General features: G+C 60.5%; 1 pseudogene; it reads left to right on the top strand.

The window, feature by feature from the left end:
* The first annotated feature begins 1,685 nt into the window (after positions 1–1,685).
* Positions 1,686–17,554, top strand: LOC127035710 (syntaxin-binding protein 2-like; annotated as a pseudogene).
* Positions 17,555–24,505: the final 6,951 nt, after the last annotated feature.

Raw genomic sequence — 24,505 nt, 5'->3', positions numbered from 1 at the left:
TGGCAGCTCGCAGCCCAGGGGGTCCCCCGAGTCAGAGTGCCGCTGCGGCAGCCGGCAGCCCAGGGGGTCCCCTAGCCCAGGGAAACCCCGGGCTGCCGGCTGCCGCGGAGGCACACTGATCTGGTCCCTGGGTCAGCACGCACCGCCGGGGCAACTGGCAGCCCAGGGTGTCCCCCGGGTCAGCGCGCCGCCGCGGCAGCCGGCAGCCCAGGGTGTCCCCCGGGTCAGAGCACCGCCACGGCAGCCAGCAGCCCAGGGGATGCCCTGGCCCAGGGAAACCCTGGGCTGCCGGCTGCCGCGGAGGCGCACTGACCCGGTCCCTGGGTCAGCGCGCACCGCCGTGGCAACCGGCAGGCCAGAGGCCCCCCGGGTCAGGGCGCTGCCATGGCAGCTGGCAGCCCAGGGTGTCCCCCAGGTCAGGGCGCCATTGCCGGCAGCCCAGGGCTTCCTCTGGGTCAGCGCGCCAACCGGGGTGCCCAGAGAGGGGGGCAAGGGGTGCAATTTGCCCCAGGCCCCGCAGAGGCCCCCACAAGCGTTTTTCGAGGCGCCTGGAGTGGGGTCCTTCACTCGCTCCGGGAGCCCCGGAAAACTCTCGCAGAGCCCGGTCCCCGGAGCTTCTTCTGCTCCCGGTCCTCGCTGGCGGGGAGGTTCTTCCGCTCCAGGGCAGAAGGACCCCCCACCAGTGAATTACCGCCAAAGCGGGATCCGCTGCAGACATGCAGCCCGGTCTTTAGCGGTAATTTGGTGGCGGGGGGCCCTTCCACTCTGGGACCAGTCGCTGAAGTGCTCCGGAGACCCGCAGTGGGGCCCTCCGCCACAGAATTACCGCTGAAGACCCGGCTGCACTTCGGCAGCTGGTCCCGCTTCGGTGGCAATTCGGCCGTGGGGGGGCTCCACGGTGGGTCTCCGGGGCACTTCGGTGGCAAGTCCATGAGCGGAAGGGCCCCCCGCCGCCGAATTACCGCCAAAGCAGGGGCCCCCCACCGCTGAAGACCCCAGGCCCCCGGAATCCTCTGGGATGCCCTGGCGCGCCGCTGGCAACCCAGGGAGGTCCCCTGGGTCAGCACTCTGCTGCCGGCAGCCGCCAGCCCAGGGGTTCCACTGCGCAGTCCTGCTTGGAGAGGATGCGGAGCAGAGGTGAGCTGGGGGGTGAGGAGGTACCGCAGGGCTCCTCAGGCCATGGGGTGGGGAGCTGCCACGGGGGCGGGCGGCACACTTCAGGGCAGGGGGGGGCGGAGAGCTGCTGCAGGGCTGGAGGGGCGCAAGGTGGAAGTTTCGCCTAGGGCGCGAAACTTCCTTGCACCGGCCCTGGCTGCAGGTGCCCAGTGTGGTGCCCGGGGAGGGAGCAGGCCCTGATGGCTGCTGCCTGGGATCGCTGCTCGGCCAGCTGTTCCCTGGGCACTGCTCAGAGCCCACTTAGTTCAGCAGCAAGGCCAATGCCAGGTCCCGTCTGTGGCTGAGCATGGACACTTGTGTGCCAGCGAGAGACGTGGCTGGGCCCTGAGACTGTCCCGGGCACATGGTCCCATGCCCTGCTCCAGGTGGGGAGGGAGCCCAGAGCCAGAGGGGTGAAAACCAGCCCACCTCCCGATGGCATCATGCTGGGCCCTGAGTCCCCAGGGGCTGGGCATGGGCTGGGCCCTTAGGGCAGCAGGGAGGGGCCTCAGCTGGTGCTGACAACTCCCCTCCCCACTTTGCAGTCGGTGCAGGCTCTGATCAGTGACTTCCAGGGCACCCCCACCTTCAACTACAAGGCGGCTCACGTCTTCTTCATCAGCCGTGAGTATCAGGGGGCAGCGGATCCCCCAGCTGGGAGCCTGGCCAGCGACACACGGGGGGTGGGGGGTCTCTCTCTGCCAGCAGGCCAGTGCCCCAGCAGGCCAGACCGAATGACCCCACCTATCCCTTTCCCCCCTTTTCCCCCATGGGCCTGCCTCCAGCCAACACGGCTCACAGCGTGCGCCCAGAAAGGCGGCCTCTGGCTACCATTCCCAGCATGCATTGCTCCATCTGTCCCAACTGGGGTGGGGGCATGGGACACCACCAGAAAACCCAGTGTGTCAGGGTCACATCTGCTTCTCCCCATTACAGCGCAGGGGGAGCCCAAGTCCCCGTTGCTCCTTGTGCATCATCCGGAGTTGTACAGTCTGGTCACTTCCCCCTGTGGAGTGGTTGAGGGCAGGGTGTGAGATGGGGCTGCATAGGAGAGATTGTGCCCCCCCCCCATTGCTGATGCTGCAGAAGGCGAGAACCCGGCGTGACTCTGGTTCATGGGGGCTGGACTCATCATTGACTCCTGTGTGTCCCCGCTGGCTTGCTCAGATTCCCCACAGGTGTGCAGCACTATGCCCCTGCTGTGCCCATCCTGTCCCTGTCTGTGGGGGCTGGTGCTGTGCTGGGGGTCCTGAGCCCTGTGCCTGTCACGCCCACCCACTGCCTTTGCCTTGCAGCCTGTACTGAGCCTCTGTTCAAGGAGCTGAGGAAGTCACAGATCTCCAAGGCCATCAAAACCCTCAAGGAGATCAACCTGGCCTTCCTGCCCTATGAGAGCCAGGTGAGGGGGGGGGGGCCGGGCTTTGATGGAGCTGGGCTGCGGGGCGGAGATGGTGACTTACGATACCCCACCCATAGTATTCAACGTGGCTCGGGGGGGTGGGGGGAAACTTTCCCTTCTAGGACCCTGGGTTTATTGCAGTACAGGGAAGCAGGGACTAGTCCGTTGCTGACACCCTGTGAGATGTGGAATCACTGACTTAGCTGTATGGGGGAGGAGGCTTTACCAGCTCTTACCGATGGTTTATACCAGGACTGCAAGACAGCCCGATACTCCACACACCTGCCCTTTGCCCAACTGCCCCATCCCCTCCTTGTGTCGTCAGTGGATTTCCCCCCTCATGCCCCTGGGGGGAAGGGCTGTGTTGTCAATCCCAAATGCATTGATGGGGAAACTGAGGCACAGAGCAACATGAGCCTGGTCTACACACAAAAGCTTTGTTGGTATGGGTTTGTTACGGGGACGTGAGAGAGAAAATCCCCCTGTAACTGATGCAGCTGTGGTGGCAGAGCCCCTGGGTAAATGCTGTTATGCTGGCAAAGCAGTCCTTTCGCCACTGTAGCTTATTTCATCTGGGGTACCAGTGCCAGCTGTGCCAAGAGAAGCTTTGGCTGCTATAAGCTGAGTGTCCGTCAGGAGGGTTTGCCGGTTCACCTGTCCTATTCCAACAGCAAACCCTTCATGGCTCGATACTGTTTTATTGGTGTCCAAGCACATTTGCCCCAATGACTTGTTCTGTTCGGCCTGTGAAATAAGCGACAACAACAGGCGCGCGTTGATGCCGGGTTTCCCTGTGGCTACACTGGAGTTTTCACCAGACTTGAAGCATGGCCAAACTCCCTCCCCCAACATTGACTTCTCCAGGGCAGAGACACACCCCTGAGGGCACCTGGGAGTCTGCAGCTCAGTAAGGACCTGAAACCGGGGAGTCTTCATTCCAGGCTGGTGCATGAATCTCTGGGCCGCTGTCCCTCTACCACAACAGGAGTGGCTCTGGCAAAGGGGTCTCCCTCACTAGGGGCTTCCTATGGCTGTGCCTGGCTGGTCTGGTCCAACAGCGCATTTTAGGGGCGCGGTATGGAGCACAGCTGGCCTAGCTGTCAGCAGTTGGCACCAGGGTCTGATCTCTGCTCCCCTCGCTCCCCAGGTGTACTCCCTGGACAGGTCACAGACCTTCTACAACTGGTTCAGCCCCTACCGCTTCTGGGAAAAGAACAAGGAGCAGGAGATGATGGCAGAGCAGATTGCCATGTTGTGTGAAACCCTGGAGGAGTATCCAGCCATCTGCTACCGGAAGTGAGTGTGCCGGGGGAAGGGGTGTGACGAAGTGGGAATGTTCTTAATGTTTTCTTTGAATACTCCATGGGTGCCTGTGACGCAGCAGGGAGAGGGGAGTATTGACCTGGGAAGGTTGCAGGGGAGTTTTGCTGGGACTGTCTGCACTGGGGATGGGAGACTTTCCTTGAGGCCAGATACCTGAGCATGTAACATGAGAACCAGGAGGGGGGTTGGAGCCAGGTGACACCTTTGCCCAGGAAATGGACAAAGGCTGGAGGAGGAGCGGCGGGAGGGGGGGGTGAGGCTGGGTGAGACGGCTGGAGGGGAGTTTCAATTTGGAGCTGGCTGAGAAAATGGAGGGGAGCCTAGCTGGGGCCCTGGCCTCCCTGGCGCCCCCAAGATGGACCTGACTGAGGGGGTCCTGTTGTCTGTATCTGAAAGACCTGTCTTGGACTGTGTTCTTGTCATCTAAACAAACCTTCTGTTTTACTGGCTGGCTGAGAGTCATGGTGAGTGGCAGGAAGCCGGGAGTGCAGGGCCTTGTCTCCCCCACACTGTGACAAGGGGTACCCAGCCATCTGCTTCAGGAAGTGAGTGTGCCCGGGGGAAGGGGTACCCAGCTATCCCCTAGAGGAAGTGAGCGTGCCGGGGGAGATACCCGGCCATCCGCTACAGGAAGTGAGTGTGCCCAGAGGGAGAAGGGTACCTGGTCATCTCCTACAGGAAGTGCGTGTGCCTCTGCGGGAGGAGAGGGTTCTGACCCACAGGGTTTGTCTTTGCTGCAGGGACCATGATGATAACTTCCACCTGGCTCACGCTGTGCTGGCTAAACTCAAGGCGTTCAAGGTACATGAGCCCAGCATGGGAGAGGTGAGTGAGCTGTGCCGGCCATGCCCTCGCCATGGGACAGAACTGAGGGGGGAGCACATGAGAAGTAGAAGGAAGGAGAAGTGATTTCGAACCTGCCTGGAGATCCTGGCAGGGTCTAGACCCCCTTGGAGATCCTGAGGGGTTGGCAGAACAATAGCATTCCCTGTGTGGGGACTAATGGCCTCAGCCCTTCTCTAACACTGGCTGTGGGCAGATCTCAAAGTGCTCTACAAAAGCCAGTGTCTTCATCCCCTCTGTACAGATGGGGAAACTGAGGCACCGCCTGGGGAAGTGTGTGCCCAGCACAATGTCTCTGTTTATAAACAAGGCAGTTTGATCACAGAACTAAGCTTTGCACATGGAGCCTCTTCCACACCTGGACACTTCTGTCTGTGTGCACACTCCTACAGCCATCCCCATGGTATCGGAACCTCACTAATGAATTCAGCCTCCCAGGGGAGGCAGGCTGGCCTGTGTTACAGATGGGAAACTGAGGCATGCAGGGAGTCTGCCAGAGCAGGACTAGAATCCAGCTCTTCTAAGCCTTAGCCAAATGTCAGCCCTGGCCTGTGGGCTCCCCCCAGCTTCTGCCGTTCCCGTCCCACCCCCAGCAGAGGGGAGCTGCAAACCCACCCTGCCCTGGATTCTCGCACAGGAAACCCAGAGGCTCCTGTCCCCCTAGGAGAAGCAAAGTGATGTAAAATCCAAGGCCTGCCCAGATCTCTCCCTCCTGTTGCTTCTGCTCTTGCTTCCAGCCTTTGCCGAGCTGCTGGGAGACTGTGCACCTGTGACCAACTGGGAATGTTTGTAATATCTTTTATGAAGCCAATGTGTGCCTCAGTTTCCCCTATATGTTGCATGGCTTCTCTGGCGGGGCATGGGGGGGGAAGGACTCTCAGGGAAGGTAAGAATCATGGTGTGTGTGGGGGTATCACCTCCCAGTCTTGGTGAAATGAAAAGAATCCAACCCAGATCAGCCTGGGAGCCAGAAAGACTGTGCCAGCTCCAACGGCTCCTGGCTGGATGTTCCCAACTATCTACACAGGGAAGGGATTGACAGCCTGCTTGTTAACTACCGGAACTACTTGCTGCAGCAGAGCTGGCTCCAGCCTGCAGCCCTTGTCTGATCTGTGCTATTCTCAGGAGCTGAGAGCAGTGCTGAGGTGGTCAAAGTCCTGCTCCGTGCAACCCTGCTGCTCTTACTCCGGTGAGCCCCCCCAGGGATATTCCTGAGGCTCTTGACAAGCCTCCCTGTCACAGGTGTAAGCACTATCCCCATGTTACCTGGGGGAAACTGAGGCATGGAGCAGCATGCCAGGAGTAGGTGGCAGAGGCAGGAATAGGAGCCAGGAGTCCTGACTGTCCAGCCCCCTTCAATAGAATCCAGACAGCACACCCACCACAGAGCCAGGACTGCTGACTCAAGCTCCTCCTCCACGCAGCACAATCCCGGCTGGCCAGTCCAGTGTGCCCCCGCCTTGCCAGCTGGCGCAGAACCCCAGGGTCTCTTGTAGCATGGCCTCTAGGAGTCAAGTCTCCAAAGCCACCCAGCCCGCAGTCACGGCGCCCTGGGGCTTGTCTGCACTAGTCCCTCTTGCCTTGATGTTTCTCAGCTGCCAGCCCTGAGCAGTAGCTGGCACAGGCAGTGCACTAACCACCCCTCTGCTCTGGGCAAGGTGGGGTGACCCAATGGTTATGCCAGCCCCCATCTGCAGTCAGGGATCCCTCCAGCAGAGTTGAATTGGCAAAGGTGTGAGCCGAGTCCGGGAGGTGAGAGGGGCGGGGCGGGGGCACGCTGGGCATAGCAACCCACCCAGGCTGGGTAGGTCTGGAGAGCAATGATGGCGCCAGCTCTGGGTTCATGTCCCTGCTCTGCCACAGACTCCCTGTGTGACCTTGGGTGTGTCACCCAGCCTCTCTGGGCCTTCATCCCCCTCTGCAATGGGGTGACAGCCCTGCCCAGCCCCACGTGCATGGTGTGGGGAGGCAGGATGAAGCAATGATAGTGCTACAGTGGTTGGGGCCAGATACTCTTCCAAGAGAGGTGCTTCCCCATCAGCCTCAGCTAGGGCGCCCAGAGAGCAAGTGTGAAAAATCAGGACGGGGTGGGGGGTAATAGGAGCCTACATATGAAAAAGACCCCAAAATCAGGACTGTCCCTATAAAATCGGGACATCTGGTCACCCTAGCCTCAACCCATTTACCCAGAGACTGTGGAGACCTGCCAGCGAGTGGGTGGTGACTGGTCCGAGGTTCTGCTTCCAAGTGTGGCGGAAAATGGGGCCATGTACTGAGGTGGGACAGTTGGGGAAGCGTCAGGGGCTGTACGTCTCCGCTCCCCCCTCCCCCGACTGTCTGTGCTACCCAGCGAAGAGCAGACGCACCCCCTTGCCGAGGTGCTCCTGGGTGGGCTTGTTTTCCACTGGGGCTGCTGGAACTGGTTTCAGAGCCCTCTGCCATGGGAGTGCAGGGCTGGTCTCCTATCGCCACCTCCGGTGCCAAGAGGGCAGTGCATGCTGATCAGGCAGGGAGCAGGGGCTAGGCCAGCCCGCCCATGATGTGGGTCTGAGATGCTGACCATTTGAGTGATCTCTGTCCAGCTGGATGCTGGGAGGCCACCCAGGCTGGGAGTGGGGAGCTAGATCCTCACATGGGGTCCCAGCTCAGATACAAGGTGGGGCATTGGGATAATATCCCATTGTCCCCATCTGGGACCTTGTATCAGAGTCTCTGGACCTGGTGTTCATTAACGATAGACTGACCAGGGCCTTCTGGTGTAGTTCCCCCTGCCCCCACGCAGCATATGGGGCAGGGGGCAGTCGGTGGGCTGCCTTGAAAGGGGCACACTCCCGTTGGTGGAGAGGCACGAGTAGAGAGCATGTTTGGGGGAGGGGGGCATTGCTATTTGCACAAGAGGCAGGTGGCCTGTCCCTGCAGGGTGCGTTGCAGCACAGCTGGGTGGGGAGCTCTCCCTGCCAGTCAGGGCGGGACCCCAGGGCACATCCCAGCTAGCTTGGGCAGTGTCTCTTGGCTTCCCCCTGGGGTTGGGGGCTGGGCCACAGAGAAGGCTGGTGGTGAAGTTTCAGGCCACCAGGGCCCATTGGATTGTGCCGTGTGAGCCAGGCCAGAACCCCTCCGCCGGAGGAGTGGGTGACGGGTCTCTCTCTCCTTTGCTCCAGGGCCCCGACAAAGCCCACTCTCAGCTGCTGATTGTGGACCGGAGCTTCGACCTAGTGTCCCCACTGCTGCACGAGCTCACCTACCAGGCCATGGCCTACGACCTGCTCAGCATTGAGAAGGACACCTACAAGTAGGGCCTGGCTGCCAGCAGGAGGCGCCCCGCACTCCTCCTCAGGCGGGCGGGGGGGGATGTGACCCAGGCACCTGCGCTGCTCTCCAGCCCCCATGCTTGGGGGAGGGGTGCCGCAACCTGACCCCATCTCCCCTCCCTCGCAGGTACGAGGCGACAGGGACCAGCGACTCGCGGGAGAAACAGGCACTGCTGGACGAAGACGACGAACTCTAGGTGCAGCTACGGCACATGCACATCGCTGACGTCTCCAAGTGAGCACGCTCAGCCTCGCCCCTGACACCCCCCTCCATGCCCCATCCATCCCTCGGACACTCCCCACCGTGCCCCACCCATGCCCAGAACCCATCTCCCCCTGCCCCCGGACACACCACTCCATGCCCACCCCTGAGCGCTCCCTTCCAGAGCCACTGTCTTCATCTCCTCTCGGGGATCCCGCTGGACACTGTCTTCCCCCGATCCCAGGATATCCCCATGCACCTCACAGCCCCCTTGAGAGAGTCCTTCACCGACCTCCTGCTGGGCCTGCTCCTGCCCCCAGACCCACTCAGCAAGGCGTCAGGAGCCCCCAGAGGTGCACTGAACTCTCTGCCTTGGGGTAACTTGGGAAGAGCCCCCCACACTCCCCCAGCCCCATCTGAGGCTCTCGAGGCTAAAAACCCTGGTGGCCATGGGGTGGGGGCTCTATCCCTGTAGCATAGGACACGGTGCCCCTATCTTGAAGGCAGTGCCTGGCTCCAGTCTGACCCCTCTCTCTGCTGCAGGAAGGTGACGGAGCTGCTGCGCACCTTCTCTGCGAGCAAGAAGCTGACCACGGACAAAGTGCGGCAGGGGCTTCGGGGGGAGCGATTGCGGAGTCTGGGACGGGGGGATCCATCCCACTGCCACTGATGGGGAGGGGAGGCTGCTCTGCTGCCCCACGAGGCTTTGGCGGTGGGGGGGGATCCCATTGCTCCAGAGTTTGCCTGTAAAGGGCTAAGAAGTGTATGTGGAGCCCCTTGCCCCCCAGCCAGAGCTCTGCAACTCCCGACTATGTGGGAGGGCAGAGGCCCATGGGGCGGGGTCAGACACCAGGATCAGGGCCACACAGGGAGAGCTGCAGGGAGCCAATGCTGGCATCTCCCCAGCCTGCTGCCGCTTTACACTTCAGGGGCGCTAGGGTTGTGGGGCTCCCATCTCATTCCAGCTGGCCTGGGAAGAGCAGGTCTAACCCAAGCCACAGCCACATGTGGCCTGAGTGACCCACCCTGGCGCAGGGAAGGCCTCTGCCCTGCAGGGGGTCCCATGCATTGGGAGGGGCCGGGATCTCACCACCGCCTCCCTCCAGGTCAACATCGAGGACCTGTCCCAGATGGTGAAGAAGATGCCCCAGTACCTGAAAGACCTGAACAAGGTAACGGGGCTGGAGCTGTTAGTGGGCGGGGGGTAGGGCATTCAGTGGGGTGATGGGGGGGCAGGGTGTCTGTGGGGCTGGTGAGGGACAGTAGGGACTCTCTGGGGGGCACGGCACTCTGGAGCACTCCGCTTTACTGCCTAATGAGAGCTGCTGACCTGTCCCGCTGGGCAGAGCCATTTTCCTCCCAGGTGCTGTGTGGCACCATGGGCAGCAGCCTGCCCGTCAGTGCCCAGAGCTGCCCCGTTAGCCCCAGCAATGGCAGTCCTTGGGTAACGCCCGCGCCTTGCTGCTGCAGCTCTCGGGAGAGGGCCTTGGTGGGCTTCCAAACCAGCCCATTGGAGCCACTCCTAGTGCCACTGGGCCATGTGCCAACGGAAAGCTCCTGGCCACTGGCACAGGTACCCCGACACCTGTTGGGCTCCAAGCCCCCAGCCTCATGGTGGCTAATAGAGAAACCGTGGGCTGCTTTGGAAGCTGCTTCCTCCTCCTGATCCTCCCCTCCAGCTGCCCCGCTCCACCCCAGAGGTGGCTACACATCAGTGCTGGGCAAAACACTCCCTATATACTAGTCTTATACAGCTGGTTGGGGCTGCCCCTGTGGCCGAGGTGCCCTCCTTGGGGGTTGTGAGGTGCAGGTGCTCTGGACCAGCTAGTGATGCGGTAAACTCCCCCATGCCCTGGTCTCTCCCCGCAGTACTCCACGCATCTGAACCTGGCCGAGCACTGCATGCGGCACTTCAAAGGATCGGTGGAGAAGCTGTGCAGCGTGGAGCAGGTGGGTCTGTGGGCAGAGCCTGTCTGGGAGGCAGAGTCTGGCTCATGGACTCAGCCCGGAGAGAGGGGTCTCAGACCCATAGGCTCGCTGGAGCCAGGGCCAGCCCTCCCCATGCAGCACCAGGGGTGCAGAAGGGGGACATGGGGCTCAGGTTACTCCCTGGAGGCCCATTGCTCACCCCAGGTGGAGCTGACCCCAGGGAGGGGGCACAGGGGGGTAGGCGAGCTGTGGGTCATGGGGCCGTAATGTCTCCCATCCTGCTGCAGGGGCAGGAGGAAGCGGAGTGGCCTAACCTGGGCCTTGTGTGTTTGCCCCCTTCGTCCCCCAGGACCTGGCCATGGGGATGGACGTGGACGGGGAGAAGATCAAGGACCCCATGAAAATCATCATACCCATCCTGCTGGACCCCAGCGTGCAGGCCTATGACAAGCTCTGCATCATCCTGCTCTACATCTTGAAGAACGGTAACGACACAGTCTGCAGGGGGCAGCACTGGTGGGCCTGCTGCTGCAGGGGGTGCTCCTGGAGGCGGTGCCCAGGCCTGTGGGGCTGGGGGGGGATAGCACTGCTCAGACTGGCACGCCCCCCCAGCCATGCAGGGCACCTCCCGGCCAACCGCTTCCCGGGGCCTGTGTCCAGCCAGGCTCTACGACCCTGTCTCCCCTCTGCCCACCTCTCGGTATCTACGAGCCGGACGGTGCGGCCTTTGCTCCCTGCTGCTGCCTTCCCAGCAGTGTCCACCCTCCACGCTCCTGCCTGCCCGTTCTCTGGCGGGAGGGGAAATGGAGACACACACCCGGAGCAGGCCCCCGGCCCATTCTCTGCAGGGAGGGGAAATGGAGACACACACCTGGAGCGACCCCCCCGGCCCGTTCTCTGCCAGGAGGGGAAATGGAGACACACACCCGGAGCAGCCCCCCCGGCCCATTCTCTGCAGGGAGGGCAAATGGAGACACACACCCGGAACGGCCCCCCTGGCCCGTTCTCTGCAGGGAGGGGAAATGGAGACACACACCCGGAGCAGCCCCCAGCCCGTTCTCTGCAGGGAGAGGGAACATCCTTCCCTTCCTGCAGGCTGTTCAGACACCATGTTCTGCCTCTGAGCCTCCTGCGACTAGTTCCCTGCCCACCCCTTGTGTCCTCCCTGGACCAGCTCCCTGCTTCTTGCTGCATCCAGCCCCTTCCCCCAGCTCACCAGGGCCTGGGGAACCTCCCTGACCCTGACACTTGGCACAGTCCCTCTTCCCCCATCGGTTCCTGCCCCATGCTGGCTCGATGGGGCAGTGCCCTGCTCCAAGGCCCTTCCTGTAACCCTGCTCAGGCACTGCCTCTGCGCCCATTGCCCAGGCCAGGTGCCCTCATGTGGCTCCTCTGGCTGCCCAGTTTCCTGGCCAGGGAGTGTGTGGAGTTGCCAGGCCTCCCCCTCTGCACTAAGCAGCAGTAAATGGTTTGGGGGGAGTTGCCTTCCCTCCAGCTCAAGGCCTCACAGCCTTAAAGAGCCAGGCCTCGGCTCTGACACTGTACCTGACTGGCCGCAGGAGGGGGAGCCCAGATTGGGGCAGGGGGGGCTCCCACTGCACTGCCGGGGGGAGCTAGAGAGACCCCTGCTCCCAGTACCCGAGAGAACCTGTGCAGGCAGGAGCAGCAAGAACCTGAATTCAGTTATTAACTGCATGGGGTCCAGTGGGCTAGAGTGGATGGTTCTGGGAGCCAGGACTCCTGGGTTCTACCCCCAGCTCTGAGTTGGGTGGGAACAGCAGGATCTCAGGATTTGATCTTGGAATTAGGACTGCCACAGACTGAATGAGCCTGGGCTGTCGGTGCGTCCCAGTGGGGCTAGCACTGACCTGTCTCTCCCCCATGCAGGTGTGAGCTCGGAGACCCTCTGCAAGATGATCCAGCATGCCAACATCCAGCAGCAGAGCAACGTCATCCGCAACATGGCGCTCCTGGGCACCTCCCTCATGCTTGGGGTAAGGGACTGGGGCCAGGGGCCGGTAGCTGTACCCATGCCAGGGGGCAGATCTGTGCTGCACAGGGGAGTCCAGGCCATCCTGGGGATGTGCCCCTATGGCAGTGACCTACTCCCAGCACAGAGGTGGCCTCTGTCCCTGTACAGTGGGGTGATGCCCTCCCCATATGAGGGGGACCCCTGAGTTACTCCCCATCTGGGGTGACCTCTTCTGCCCCTGCAGAGGACCCTGAGGGTCAGGACTTCAGATATTAGGAAGTTTAGACTTGAAATTAGATGAAGGTTTCTAACCATTAGGGGAGTGAAGTTCTGGAACAGCCTTCCGAGGGAAGTAGTAGGGGCAAAAGACTTTTCTGGCTTTAAAACAAAGCTTGATAAGTATATGGAGGGGATGTTATGATAGGATCGTTAATTTGGGCAATTGATCTTGGATTACCACCAGATAGGTCTGCTCAATGGTCTGCGGGGAGATGTTGGATGGGATGGGAACTGAGTTACTGCAGAGAATTCCTTCTTGGGTGCTGGCTGGTGAGTCTTGCCCACATGCTCAGGGTTTAGCTGATCGCCATATTTGGGGTTGGGAAGGAATTTTCCTCCAGGGCGGATTGGCAGGGACCCTGGAGGTTTTTCGCCTTCCCCTGCAGCGTGGGGCACGGGTCGCTTGCTGGTGGATTCTCTGCAGTTTGAGGTCTTCAAACCAATTTTGAGGATTTCAATAACTCAGTCCTGGCTTAGGGGTTGTTATAAAATTGGATGGGTGGGGTTCTGTGGCCTGCCTTGTGCAGGAGGTCAGACTAGATGATCATATTGGTCCCTTCTGACCTATGAGTCTATGAGATCGCCAGGGAGCTGGAGCTGGTGACCACTGCATGGAGTGGCCATGCGGCAAACTGGGGGAAGCGGCTCTGTCCTCCCATCAGTCTCTCTCCCCTCCTCTCTCTCTTGCTCAGTGATCCATTCTGTTCTTTTCTCTGCCTCTCCCCTGCCAGCCTGGCTGGAGCGACTCAGGTAGGCCGCGCTCTCCCTCCATTCCCATCCCACACCCTCTACCTGCTGCCTCTCACCCTCTCTCCCTTTCTCCCCCAGAGCGAGCAGCTGCAACCCGAGAGGAAGGTGCTGCCGGAGTCCACCTACCAGCTCTCCCGCTGGACCCCCAGGCTCAAGGACATCATGGAGGTATCCGGCCATCTGCTTCCTGGCCTTGGGGTGGGGGTCACACCTGGCAGGCTGGGCCCAAATGGGAGGGGTTGGTTTGGGGTCAACCATGTGTAGAGCCCTGCATATCTGCCCACCATTTCTGCAGATAGTGGATCGGCTGCAGATACAACCAGGTCAGTCTCTACTCCCCAGCAGCGCCTGGCCCGCGGTGTCCGGTTCATGCAGCCCGGGGGGCTCAGCGCGCTCGGGGCCGCCAGCCAGTGGTTGTTCGGCACCCATTTGCCCCACTGCACTGCTTCCTGTCCTGCAGGTCGAGCAGCACCAGCATCCCCACCAGCTCCTGGGCTGCAGGATTTGGGATTGGAGCAGGCAGGGCCCTGGCACCAAGGGTGACCAGATGTCCCGATTTTATAGAGACAGTCACGATATTCAGGACTTTTTCTTATGTGGGAACCTATTACTCCCCACACTCTGTCCCGATTTTTCATACTTGCTGTCTGGTCACCATACCAGCGCCTCACCCCTCCACCCGACTGTGATGCAATATGCTCTGCTGCTGTCGTGTACCATCGCTCGTGACCTCCCAGGAACATCACTTGATAAGACACCCCTTCCCACCAGCCCCCACCCCCTCCACGCTGCCCGTTCTGGAGACCCCGCCTCTGCGCTGCCCGTTCTCCAGAGCCCGCTCCCACATTGCTCCTTCTTGAGACCCACCGCCATGCTACCCCTTCTCCTCAAGACCCTGCCCCCTCCACGCTGCCCCTTAACCCCAGTCCCTACCCTCGCGCTGCCTCTTCCCTGCAAGACCCCTCTCCGTCCCCCCACTAGCCCTTTTGAGCGCTTCCTGCTGCTGGTGAGGATGTGGATACAGGTAAAAGACAGCTAGTGCAGTGGTCTCCAAAGTGGGGAGCGCAAGTGGATCCTTGGGGGTGCGCGGCAGGAGGAGCGCTTCGGGTGGGAGTCCACACAGCTTTTTTTTTTTTTGCTTTGGCAAAAATGGTGGAGCCAGCGCGGCAGGGGGTGCGTGCTCAAAAATTGTTTACTTATGTAGGGGTGTGCGATCAAAACAATTTGGAGACCACTGGGCTAGTGGCTCGTGGGCTGATGCACATCCATATTTTTGTATCTGCACAAGGCTCCAGCCATGTGAGGGGTCATCAGAGAGCCCTCTCCTGCTGCCATCCTTAGGGGTCTTAAATCATAGACATGAGTACAGGGGAGTTGACTTACCCGGTGCTGAGATGCTGCCACCTCTGGGGTGGGGCATGGGCGGTTCATACAGGCGTCCCTCACCAGGACTGAATTCTTCCTGAGGAGTGGCAGGCAGCTGTTAACGGCCACACAGCAGCACTGCCTGAGACTAGGGCAGGAGGTGATCAGTGTGGGGCTGGAAGTGCAGGGGTCCAGGCAGCACACTGTCATGACTGGTACTGGAATCTGAATGACTGGCAGGGTCCTTGGCCTAACCTCCAGTGAGGAGCAGCTGTTTGTCGTTCATCTGAAGGACAAACTCCTGCAGCACAGTCCTGGTCACTGACTGACCGGGGAGAGCACCCCCTGCAGAGCCCCCCCTTTCCCTGCAGTACAGCACCCCCTAGTGCCGCACTGGGGCCAGCACTGACTGCCAGGGGAGAGCGCCCTCTGCTGAGCCCCCCCGCTCCCTGCAGTACAGCGCCCCCTAGTGCCGCACTGGGGCCAGCACTGACTGCCAGGGGAGAGCACCCCCTGCAGAGCCCCCCCTTTCCCTGCAGTACAGCACCCCCTAGTGCCGCACTGGGGCCAGCACTGACTGCCAGGGGAGAGCGCCCCCTGCAGAGCCCCCCCTTTCCCTGCAGTACAACGCCCCCTAGTGCCGCACTGGGGTCATAGAGCACCCTCTGCTGACTCACTAGCAACCCCCAGCACCCAGTGGCTTTTCCTTAGAGGTCTCCTATCCAAGCACTGCCTGGACCCAAACCTGCTTAGCTTGTGAGAGGTGGCATGGTCGCTCCTTCCCCCAATGCTTGCTGGGGCCTGAGCTCCTCATCGCCCTGCCTGTGGGGCATTCCTCGAGGGGGTGAGGGGAGCACATTTAGTTGCCTTCAGCCTACTGGCTTGGGGATCCTCCAAGCCAGGGATTAACCCCCTGGCCCAAGCTCCTGTCCCTGGTAGATCACAGGCGGGAGGCTCCGAGGCCCCTGCTCCAGCGCTGTGATGGTTCGTCCTGTGGGATTTTGGGGCAAGCAGGTGTGGTAGCCTCAATCCCGTACCTAATCCAATCAGGGGCACTGCCCCCCCCCCCACTCTCCGCGCCAGCCACAGCTCGTCAGGCCTTAAGCTTCCCTGTACAAGTCAACGCAGCGGATTTATGTAAAAGCCCCTATTATGTGGCATTCGGCTGTACCATAGCCTGGATCCCCTGCATGGCTGGGACACACCTCATGGGGCAAGACGCAGGGCCTGGATCTGCCTGCAGCAGGGAAAGGGCACTGAGGGCAGCCTCCCCCCCGCCCCAAGTTAGGGGCCCTGGATTCAGCTGCAGGAGGTCTCTGCCCTCCCCATAATGATGGAGGAGTGGGAAGTTCACAGCAGGGCACTGAGCAGCTGAGGGGGATGTGGGGAGATGGGGGGGCATCACTGGAGGAGTCAGTGTGCTTTTTGCTGGCTCCCCATGCGCCACCCCAGAAAGGGGGCCCCAGGCTGCTCCCCCCAGGGACTGTCAATCATTCAGCCCTTGCCCCCCAATGGGGTCTGGCTTGGCCAACAGGTCCAAGGTTCCTGCTGCTTGGCCCCTGCTGACCTGTCCTCCCCTCTACCCTCCCCCACAGGACATCATTGAGGACAGACTGGACAGGAAGCTGTAGCCCTTCATCTCAGACCCGGTCCCTTCCACCAGCTCCCAGGCTGCTGTCAGGTAAGGCTGAGCCTGGCTGGGCTGAGAGGGGCAGAGCCCTGACATCCCCTCCCCTCCGCCCAGGGTGTAGGAGCCTGTGTCTGGGAGTGCGTGGCCAGGACCCTGCCCTCTACAGGGGAGGGGGTGCCCAAGAGACTGGAGCCCTGAACCCCTCTCACCATGTCTCCCGCCCCCCAGCAGTCCCTCAACACAGCAGAACCCAGGATGGAGGGAAGGGACTGGCCGGGCTATAGGCAGCACCCCCAGCCCAGGGTAGGTGCCACCCTCCCCTACTCCCTCTTGCCTGCTTTGGGTCTCCTGTCCCACTGCCTTGGGCAGGGCCTGCCCCCAACCTCCTCCAGGCCCTGCCCTTCCATCTGGCATCCCTCATCGAGCCCCTGGTATCCACACTGCCCTTCTCTCCCCCAATGCCTGCTTCAGGCAGTGCCCACCCCTCTGTCTGGCATTCCCTCATCGAGCCCCTGGTATCCACACTGCCCCTCTCTCCCCCAGTGCCTGCTTCAGGCATTGGCACAAGAACAAGCCAGCGGCCGAATACCGGCCAGGCCCACGCCTCCTCATCTACGTGCTGGGTGGGGTGTCCATGTCTGAGATGCGCTGCGCCTACGAAGTGACCCAGGCCAGCGAGGGCAAGTGGGAGGTGGTGATCGGTGAGTGAGGCGAGTCCTGAGGGGAGGGCGGCTGGAATGCCCAGGTCAGGGACAGTCGGGACCTTCTGGGAGGGGAAGACCCTAGCACTGCCTGCCCGGCACCCACAGGGCATCCATGCCACTCTCTGTCTTCCCACACCCAGGGGGGCCTGGGAACAGCGGTGCTTGCCCTACCCACATGGCCTGTATCTAGCCACCAGATCTCCTGGCCTTTGGCTTCCCAGGGCTCTCCTTGCCCTGGAACCATGTGTGGGGGCCAAGTCAGGCACCCCCAGTAACACCCATGGGGATATGGCTCACCCCCTGCACACACCCCTCGGAGACCCAAGGGTGAGGAACGCTGTCAGCGCGTGGATTCTTGCCTGGCCATGCAGGGTACAGAAGTACGAGGGGTGCAGTGCCAGGCTGCGGGGGGCAGGAGACAGCCCCCCCCTGCACTAGAGCAGGGTCCAACTGCAAGGATGGGGGAGATAGTGATGCCAACCTCATGCCTCCCCCACTGTGCCCACCACTGCCAACCACCTCTCTCCCCGCCAGGTTCCCGTCACATCCTGACCCCCAAGCGCTTCCTGGATGACGTCCAAACCCTCCACCAGCTGCCCCCCGAGGAGGCCTAGAAGCAGCCCCCTCCTCCCAGAGACTCTGCCCCCCACAGCTCACTGCCCCCAGCTCCACCTGCTTTTCTCAACAAGGCATCTCCCCCTCTACTCCTGGCTGCGGTGTCAGTTTTTGGGGGAGGGACAGGAGAGGGGCTGGGACCCCCAGGTGCTTGGCTGTTAGGGCAGGGGGCAGGCCAGGCTCCCTGCCTCTGGCACAGCATCTAGAGTTGTGGCCCTCTGTGCCCCATGGCCACCCTGCCTCCGATGGGGTAAGGGGACAGTCAGGCGCTGTTATCTACCAGCTCCGGCCATTCCAATCTCCCCTGCCTGGGACCCAAAGTACAGCCCCTCCCCCTCCCTCTCCTGTCACCCCTTTGTCAGCCATGGGGGGCACACAGAGGTTGCTACCAGCGTCTGACTTTGAGGGGGGATGTGATCCAGCCACTGAGCCCCAGGCTGTGTCTGTCCAGTCTGCAAAGGGTTAAAGAGAACCCCCCACTTCTGCCCCCATACATTCCCCTTGGGGAGCTGGCCCAGGCCTGGCTCCCTGCACCCCTCCCACCACAGCCTGGCACCCTGGCCTCTCGGCCTCGTCCCCCAGTGGGGACCTCGGCTCCAGAAGCGAGGAGGGGTCCTAGGAGGGGTTGCAGTCAAAGTGCCCAAGTAAGTGGGGGTGGAGCCAGGACTGCATAGGAGGTGCGTCCAGGGTTGGTCCGCAGCAGGGCAGAGCCGGGCTGCACCTAGGGCCCCGCAGGACTCAAGCTGGGCTCGTTGCCCCAACGGGCCTGGATCACATGCCCCTGCCCAGTGGCGGACACCTCCTCAGTGCCTTTCCCTGGGTATCAGAGCCACCCCCTGGGCCCCTGGAGCCCCAGCTCCCTATGAGGCAGCCAGCTCCAGCCCCCTTGGGTCTGATCAAGCCCTGAGCCAAGCCTCACCCCCTGCATCCCACAGACCCTAGTGGTCCCCTCCCTCTTGCCCGCCGGCAGGGCTGTGCTAGGGCAAGTGCTGGCAGGCGTGATGCCAGATAAAGGCAGTGACCTCCTTTACTGGGAGTGACCTCTGGGGGGAGGGGGAGAGTTTGTATGTTTGCAGCTCTGATGCCCCCCCCCCCGCCCATTATCACTCAGTCAGTGCTGGCCCTGCCCCCGGCTACTGCCCTGCTGGGCGTGTGCCTGGGCCAATGAGCTGCGATGCCAAAGGCTGGCCGAGGTCTCTGCTGCAGTTCACAGGCAGGGGAAGGGAGGGACAGGGCAGGGCGTGTGGCTGAGGGCCCAGGGAGCAGGATCTCCCCAGCTCCCCCTCCGGCCCCACTGCAGGTCCCAGGCGTCCTGGCTCTAAGTCACGCAGCCAGCGCTGCCTCCCCGCACCCGGGAGCAGGGTGGGGCAGTGGCTGCTCCTTTCACTGTTGGACCAGGGCCTGGGGGCAGCTCTGCTCTGGCCTGTGGATGCCCCCTGCTGATGCAGTGCTGGCTCAGCCAGCTGTGCCCCCACAGTTCCCCGTGTCTCGCTGCCCCAACTCCCTTGTTCTGCCACTCTGGTCCGTGTGCCAGAGGGACCATCAGGGAGCCCCAGGAGTCCCCCCAACCCAGCTATAGGGTCCCCATCAAGTGTGGGGTTGGGGCAGAAACTGAGCGACCACCAGGGCCCAGCCCCCAGGCTGGTCCCCACAGGGAACCATACCCACCCAGCCCCTGCCCCTCCTGGAATCAGCGCTGGAACCCAGCCCCCTGCATCGCAGCCCCTGCTCTAACCACTAGCCCCTGCTTCCCGCTCAGATCTGGGACAGAACACCTGCTCCTTGCTCCCCCTCTAGGGCCCGGCCTTTGCCCCAACCCCCACCTCCTCCATCCTCCTGTGCCTCGAGCTGCCCCAGGGTCCCGCCACCCTGGCTGCTGCTGGCCCCCAGCCCTTGGGGCCCTGTTCCTGCGCTGGCACCTGCATTGTGTGAGCAGCTGCTGTAGGCTCGTCCCACCAGCCAGGCCAGGCCTCCTCTCTGGCACCCTCTAGCCTGTGTCAGCAGCTGGGGGTGCAGTGGCTGTGTCCCTCCACCACACACACCCACCCACCCCCGTTGGAGGGTGAAAGGAGACAAGGAGGGGCTGAGAGAGAACCCCATTCTCCTATTCTTCCCGCACCCTGGTCCTCCAGCTCAGCTCGGAGACTCACCCTGACTCTGTAGTCACTGAGCATAGGGGCTAGTGCCATCAGCAACCCAACCCTACCCCCACCAGCTGGAGACAATGAGAGACCTGCCCCAGGTCCAGAGGGATATGGGGGATCAGGGCCCAGACCAGGGGTGACCGCAGCAAGGGATCAGACCTATCACTCATTAGGGTGGGGAGTTGTCTAACTTCTCTCGAACTGCTCATGGGCCATGGCCCCTCCTGCCCTCTCCCAGCCCATTCCCAGTGCCATTAGTGCCCAGGGGGCACTCAGCGAGCAACACATGGTCGCGCACCCCACAACGTGGGAGGGAGGCTCCAGGCCTGTGAGCCGTGCTGTGCCAAGGACCAAACCCGCCTTACCCCGGTCCTGGGAGATTTTGGTGATGCACAGAGTCACTGAGTGGCTTTTGTTCCCTGAGCCAGGCCAGCGTGTGGGGAAGGGCAGCATTGCTATTGCAGGTAGCTGGGGAGGGCGGGAGCTGGAGGGCACTGACTTGGCCATGCAGCCATGGGTTGGGCCCTGGGCTGGGCCAGGTTTGGCACAGGGATGGGCTGGCTGGGCGCGTCCTGTTTGTGAGCATCTGGGCCTGGCCTAGGCCATGTTTGGCTAGCACCCCTTCAAGCCCAGTGCCCCTGGCTGGTTCATGGGAGGAGGGCAGGGCAGGGGAGGGGAGGGCAGGCGGCTGCTCTGACTGGGAGAGAGGCAGAGGGAGAAAAATGACAGAATCATAGAATATCATCTAGTCCAACTCACTGCTCAAAGCAGGACCAATCCAACTAGATCAGCCCAGCCAGGGCTTTGTCAAGCCTGACCTTAAAAACCTCTAAGGAAGGAGATTCCACCACCTCCTTAGGTAACCCATTCCAGTTCTTCACCACCCAACTAGAGAAAAAGTTTTTCCTATATCCAACCTAAACCTCCCCCACTGCAACTTGAGACCATTGCTCCTTGTTCTGTCATCTGGTACCGCTGAGAACAGTCTAGATCAATCCTTTTTGGAACCCCCTTTCAGATAGTTGAAAGCAGCTATCAAATCCCCCCTCATTCTTCTCTTTTGCAGACTAAACAATCCCGGTTCCCTCAGCCTCTCCTCAGAAGTCATCTGCCTCTGCCCTCTAATCATTTTTGTTGCCCTCTGCTGGACTCTTTCCAATTTTTCCACATCCTCCTTCTAGTGCAGGGCCCAAAACTGGACACAGTTCTCCAGATGAGACCTCACCATCGTCTAGATGTTGAGTAGAGGGGATCTGCTGGCAATGCCCTACTTATAGAACCCAAAATGCTGTTAGCCTGACCTCAATAACAGGCACCCAGAGTGGGAGTGACTCACATTGATTTGGGGACAGAACTGGGCATGGAACCCAGGGGTCCTGTCTCCAAGCCCCTGATCTTACCCCTAGACCCTACTCCCCTCCCAGAGCTCAGCACAGAACCCAGGAGTCCTGCCTCCCAGCCTCCCTGCTCTGCCCATCCTTCTCTCCTCTCACATTGCTGCTAATAATTGCACACGCAGCCTGCTGGGGAATGTGCCCCGCGGGGAATAGGTCAGTCCCTTCAAGCCCAGCAGGCCCTGTGTCCCCTGCCCCCTGGGCCAGCTCCTCTCTCCCTGCTGGGCAAATGAGCACTGCCAGTGCTGCATGCCTGCTGTGGACAGGGTGAGAGACCCTGGTACCTCCAATCCGCTGCTCGGGCCCAGCCCAATCTGCTCAGTTGCGGAGCTTTCCGTCCCTGATCCCAGTGGGGACTTATCAGCCGCAATTAATAGCCATTTGGATAATTGCTGCACGGCTGCCAGGTGGATGGGCGGCAGACTGGGGACGCAGAATTAAAATGCTCCAGCAGAGACATCTGCCCAACTGGCTAGTTTATGGGGGTGGGGAATGGGACACGGCCCCAATCTGCCACCAGTCTAGATGGAAGTGTGGTGGGAGGCGGGCAGAACCTGCCCACAGGATGAGAGGAAGGGGGACACCAACACCTAGAAGTCCAACTTGGAGATCTTGAGGAAGGTGCAGTCACGGTTGGCCTTGATGGTGAAGATGAGGGGCTCCCAGGTCAGCACAGCCAGCCGGCCCACCATCTCGCCGGGCTGCGTCAGGAAGAGGCACACATCCTCCGCCTTGTCGATCATGCGCTGGTAGGTGTAGGCAGCCCCACAGCACAAAGTAAAGGCTGACGTCCTGTTGGGGGGTGGGGCAGAGGCTAGCGAGGAACGTCAGCCCCAGCACCAGGGTGAGGGGCAGGCCTGCCCCCAAGGTGCACAACCACAGATAGGCTGCCAGGAGACCTGGGGGACAGCCTACAGCACCAGCTAAGCCTGAACTTTCTGGAGCACCCCACTAACCTCAGCAGAGCCACAGCCCAGCATAAATACCCCCAGTTCCATGGCAACCAACCCTTTCCCCGTTCCAGCTGTGCAGGGGTTTAATGTTTCCTAGGCCTGAGTCCCAGCCCCCGGGGGGGAAGAGAAGGGGGGGCTGCCATCCCACCTGCCCAATAGGCCTGCAGCCCTGAAGGGGGCACTCACAGGTAACACAATGGGCTAACAAGGCACAGAGGGAAGGGATGGGGTGCTCGGGGCAGAGCACTTGGGGGCAGCAGCCTCTGGATCCATTTGATAGGAGCTGCAGGGAAGGCTCTCACACCGCATGGGGAGAAGACAAAGGGGGACTGGAGGAATGGGACTCCAGTCCACCACAGTCATAAACACTGACTCTGGGTGCTCCGGGGCTGGAGCACCCACGGGGAAAATTAGTGGATGCTCTGCACCCACCGGCAGCCAAGCTTCCCCCCCTCAACCTACCTGACCTTCACCTCTGCCTCTTTCCTGAGTGTGCCACATCCCCACTCCTCTGCCCACCTCCCAGCGCTTGCCAGCGTAACAAGCTCCAGGAGGAGGGGAGGAGCGGGAACGCAGCACACTCAAGGGAGGAAGTGGAGGTTGGCAGGGGATTTGGGGAAGGGGTTGGAATAAGGACAGGGAGGGGGCAGAGTTAAGGTGGGGACTTTAGGGCAGGGGTTCAAAAGGGGCAGGGCATGGGTGGAGTCAGGGCAGGGCCAGGTGCAGAGGGGGGCAGCACCCACCGGCGCCAGCAGAAGTCAGCACCTGTGGCCACAGTGCCATTGACCTCCGCAGGGAGGGTCTCGGCGTGAGAGGCTGAGGAAGCAGCAAGGCCCTGTGATGCTGACAGACCAGGAGCCAGGCCAAGCCTCCAGGCCTCACTGAACGCTGACAAATGCAGAGCTGGGAACCAGGCTGGCTCACCAGTGCGTTCCTGTTATACCAATATAATAAAAACCAGCAGGATCTTAAGAAGAGGGATAAGGCAAAGATGCCACATGTATTGTAAATATAATAATAAAGAAAAGATAAAAGCAAACAATGTTGTTTAACTACTTATTCCTATCACTACTTATTCCTTTTACACACACACCCTTCATTCATTCATTCATTCACACAATCATTCATTCAGGTTCTGTATAGGTGTTACAGTTACCAGCCTAGAAGTTGCTCATGCCAAGTTACTGGCCAGGTATCTTGGTCACGAGGATGGAGCCGAGTCTGTGTCAGATGCACCTGATGCTTCTGGAGTTTGGCAGCAGAACCAGAGACTCAAAGTTCTCAGTTTTTAGAGTCCATTTTTATAGGATTTCATTCCTATGTTAGTCTATGGGAACCGTTTCACATTCCTGGTGGCTCCACACTGTCTAAAGTGGCACATTCCTTCCAGGTGTTTGGAGTGGATCCCAATTTACCCTCCAGGGGTTGTCTGGTGGTCTACTTGACACATTCTTCGGCCCACGGATCCTTTCTAGGCTGGCACCTCCCTAACCATTCACGTACATCAAGCATTCATCAACATACATTCCATATCTTAGGCAGAGTCAACTAACGGCTTAAGGTTCACAGCAGGGGTGGTAACAGTGTCCACTTCAAGAACAAAGTCAATTATTTTGTTTGTAAGTTTGACATAGTAATAGAGTATCTTTCACAGAACAGATACAATCAATGTTTTCTGCAGACAGGAGCTTACAAGTTTTAACATAAGAATTTAAAGATTTTTGTACTTGGTGAACCTGGGGGGTCACTGTCACTTGGGGGAATCACTGTAGTACCTTTTTTTAATAACCCTACATTCCCACTGTTAGAACAGATGTGAAGTTGATGTGAATGTGTTTGGTGTTTAGAAATGCTGAAATGCTTGTCAGATGCTGATCTCACTTATCACATCACCGGAGCCTCGTGGTGTAGTTACATCAGGCATTTGCATTGTAAACTGTTATGGAGTCCCCAGATGATGCTCTGGAACTGCTCCCTCAAAACCAGTCAGGACTTTGGGGAGCCTCCTCTTTCCATGGAGCAGACTGTCTTTAGGACAAGAAGCTCACACGGCTTCACCTCCTGGGTCTCTCCTTGGAGCATTCAGCATCCTCTGCCCCTCCTTGCGCTTCCCACAGCGAGTCCCTCCTCCCCCCCAGGCGGGGTCCTGGGGAAGCCGCAGGGTCCTGCACCCTCACTTCGCTTTGCAGTCAGACGTGACTCTTAGCCAGCCAGTAAAACAGAGGTTTATTTAGATGACAGGAACACAGTCCAAAACAGGTCTTGCCAATACAGACAACAGGACCCCCTTTAGTTAGGTCCATCTGGGGCCCCCAGGGAGGCCACAGCCCTGTTGGGAAACCCAAGCCCCGTCGAGGCGCCCCTCTCCATTTCCCCAAATATCAGGACTGTCCCTATAAAATTGGGACATCTGGTCAGCTGAATCCCTCTGCCCCAAATGTTCCTTGCCATCAATTTGGACAGCCTTAACATGCTCCATATCTGGTTCTGCAAGAGGCTAATCTCACAGAACCAATATAATAGCTTCCAGTTGCTGG

The sequence above is a fragment of the Gopherus flavomarginatus genome, chromosome 16, assembly GCF_025201925.1.
Source record: "Gopherus flavomarginatus isolate rGopFla2 chromosome 16, rGopFla2.mat.asm, whole genome shotgun sequence".
Taxonomy (NCBI): domain Eukaryota; kingdom Metazoa; phylum Chordata; order Testudines; family Testudinidae; genus Gopherus; species Gopherus flavomarginatus.
Note: the sequence above shows the minus strand (reverse complement) of the source record. Positions and strands in the feature narration are given on the sequence as shown.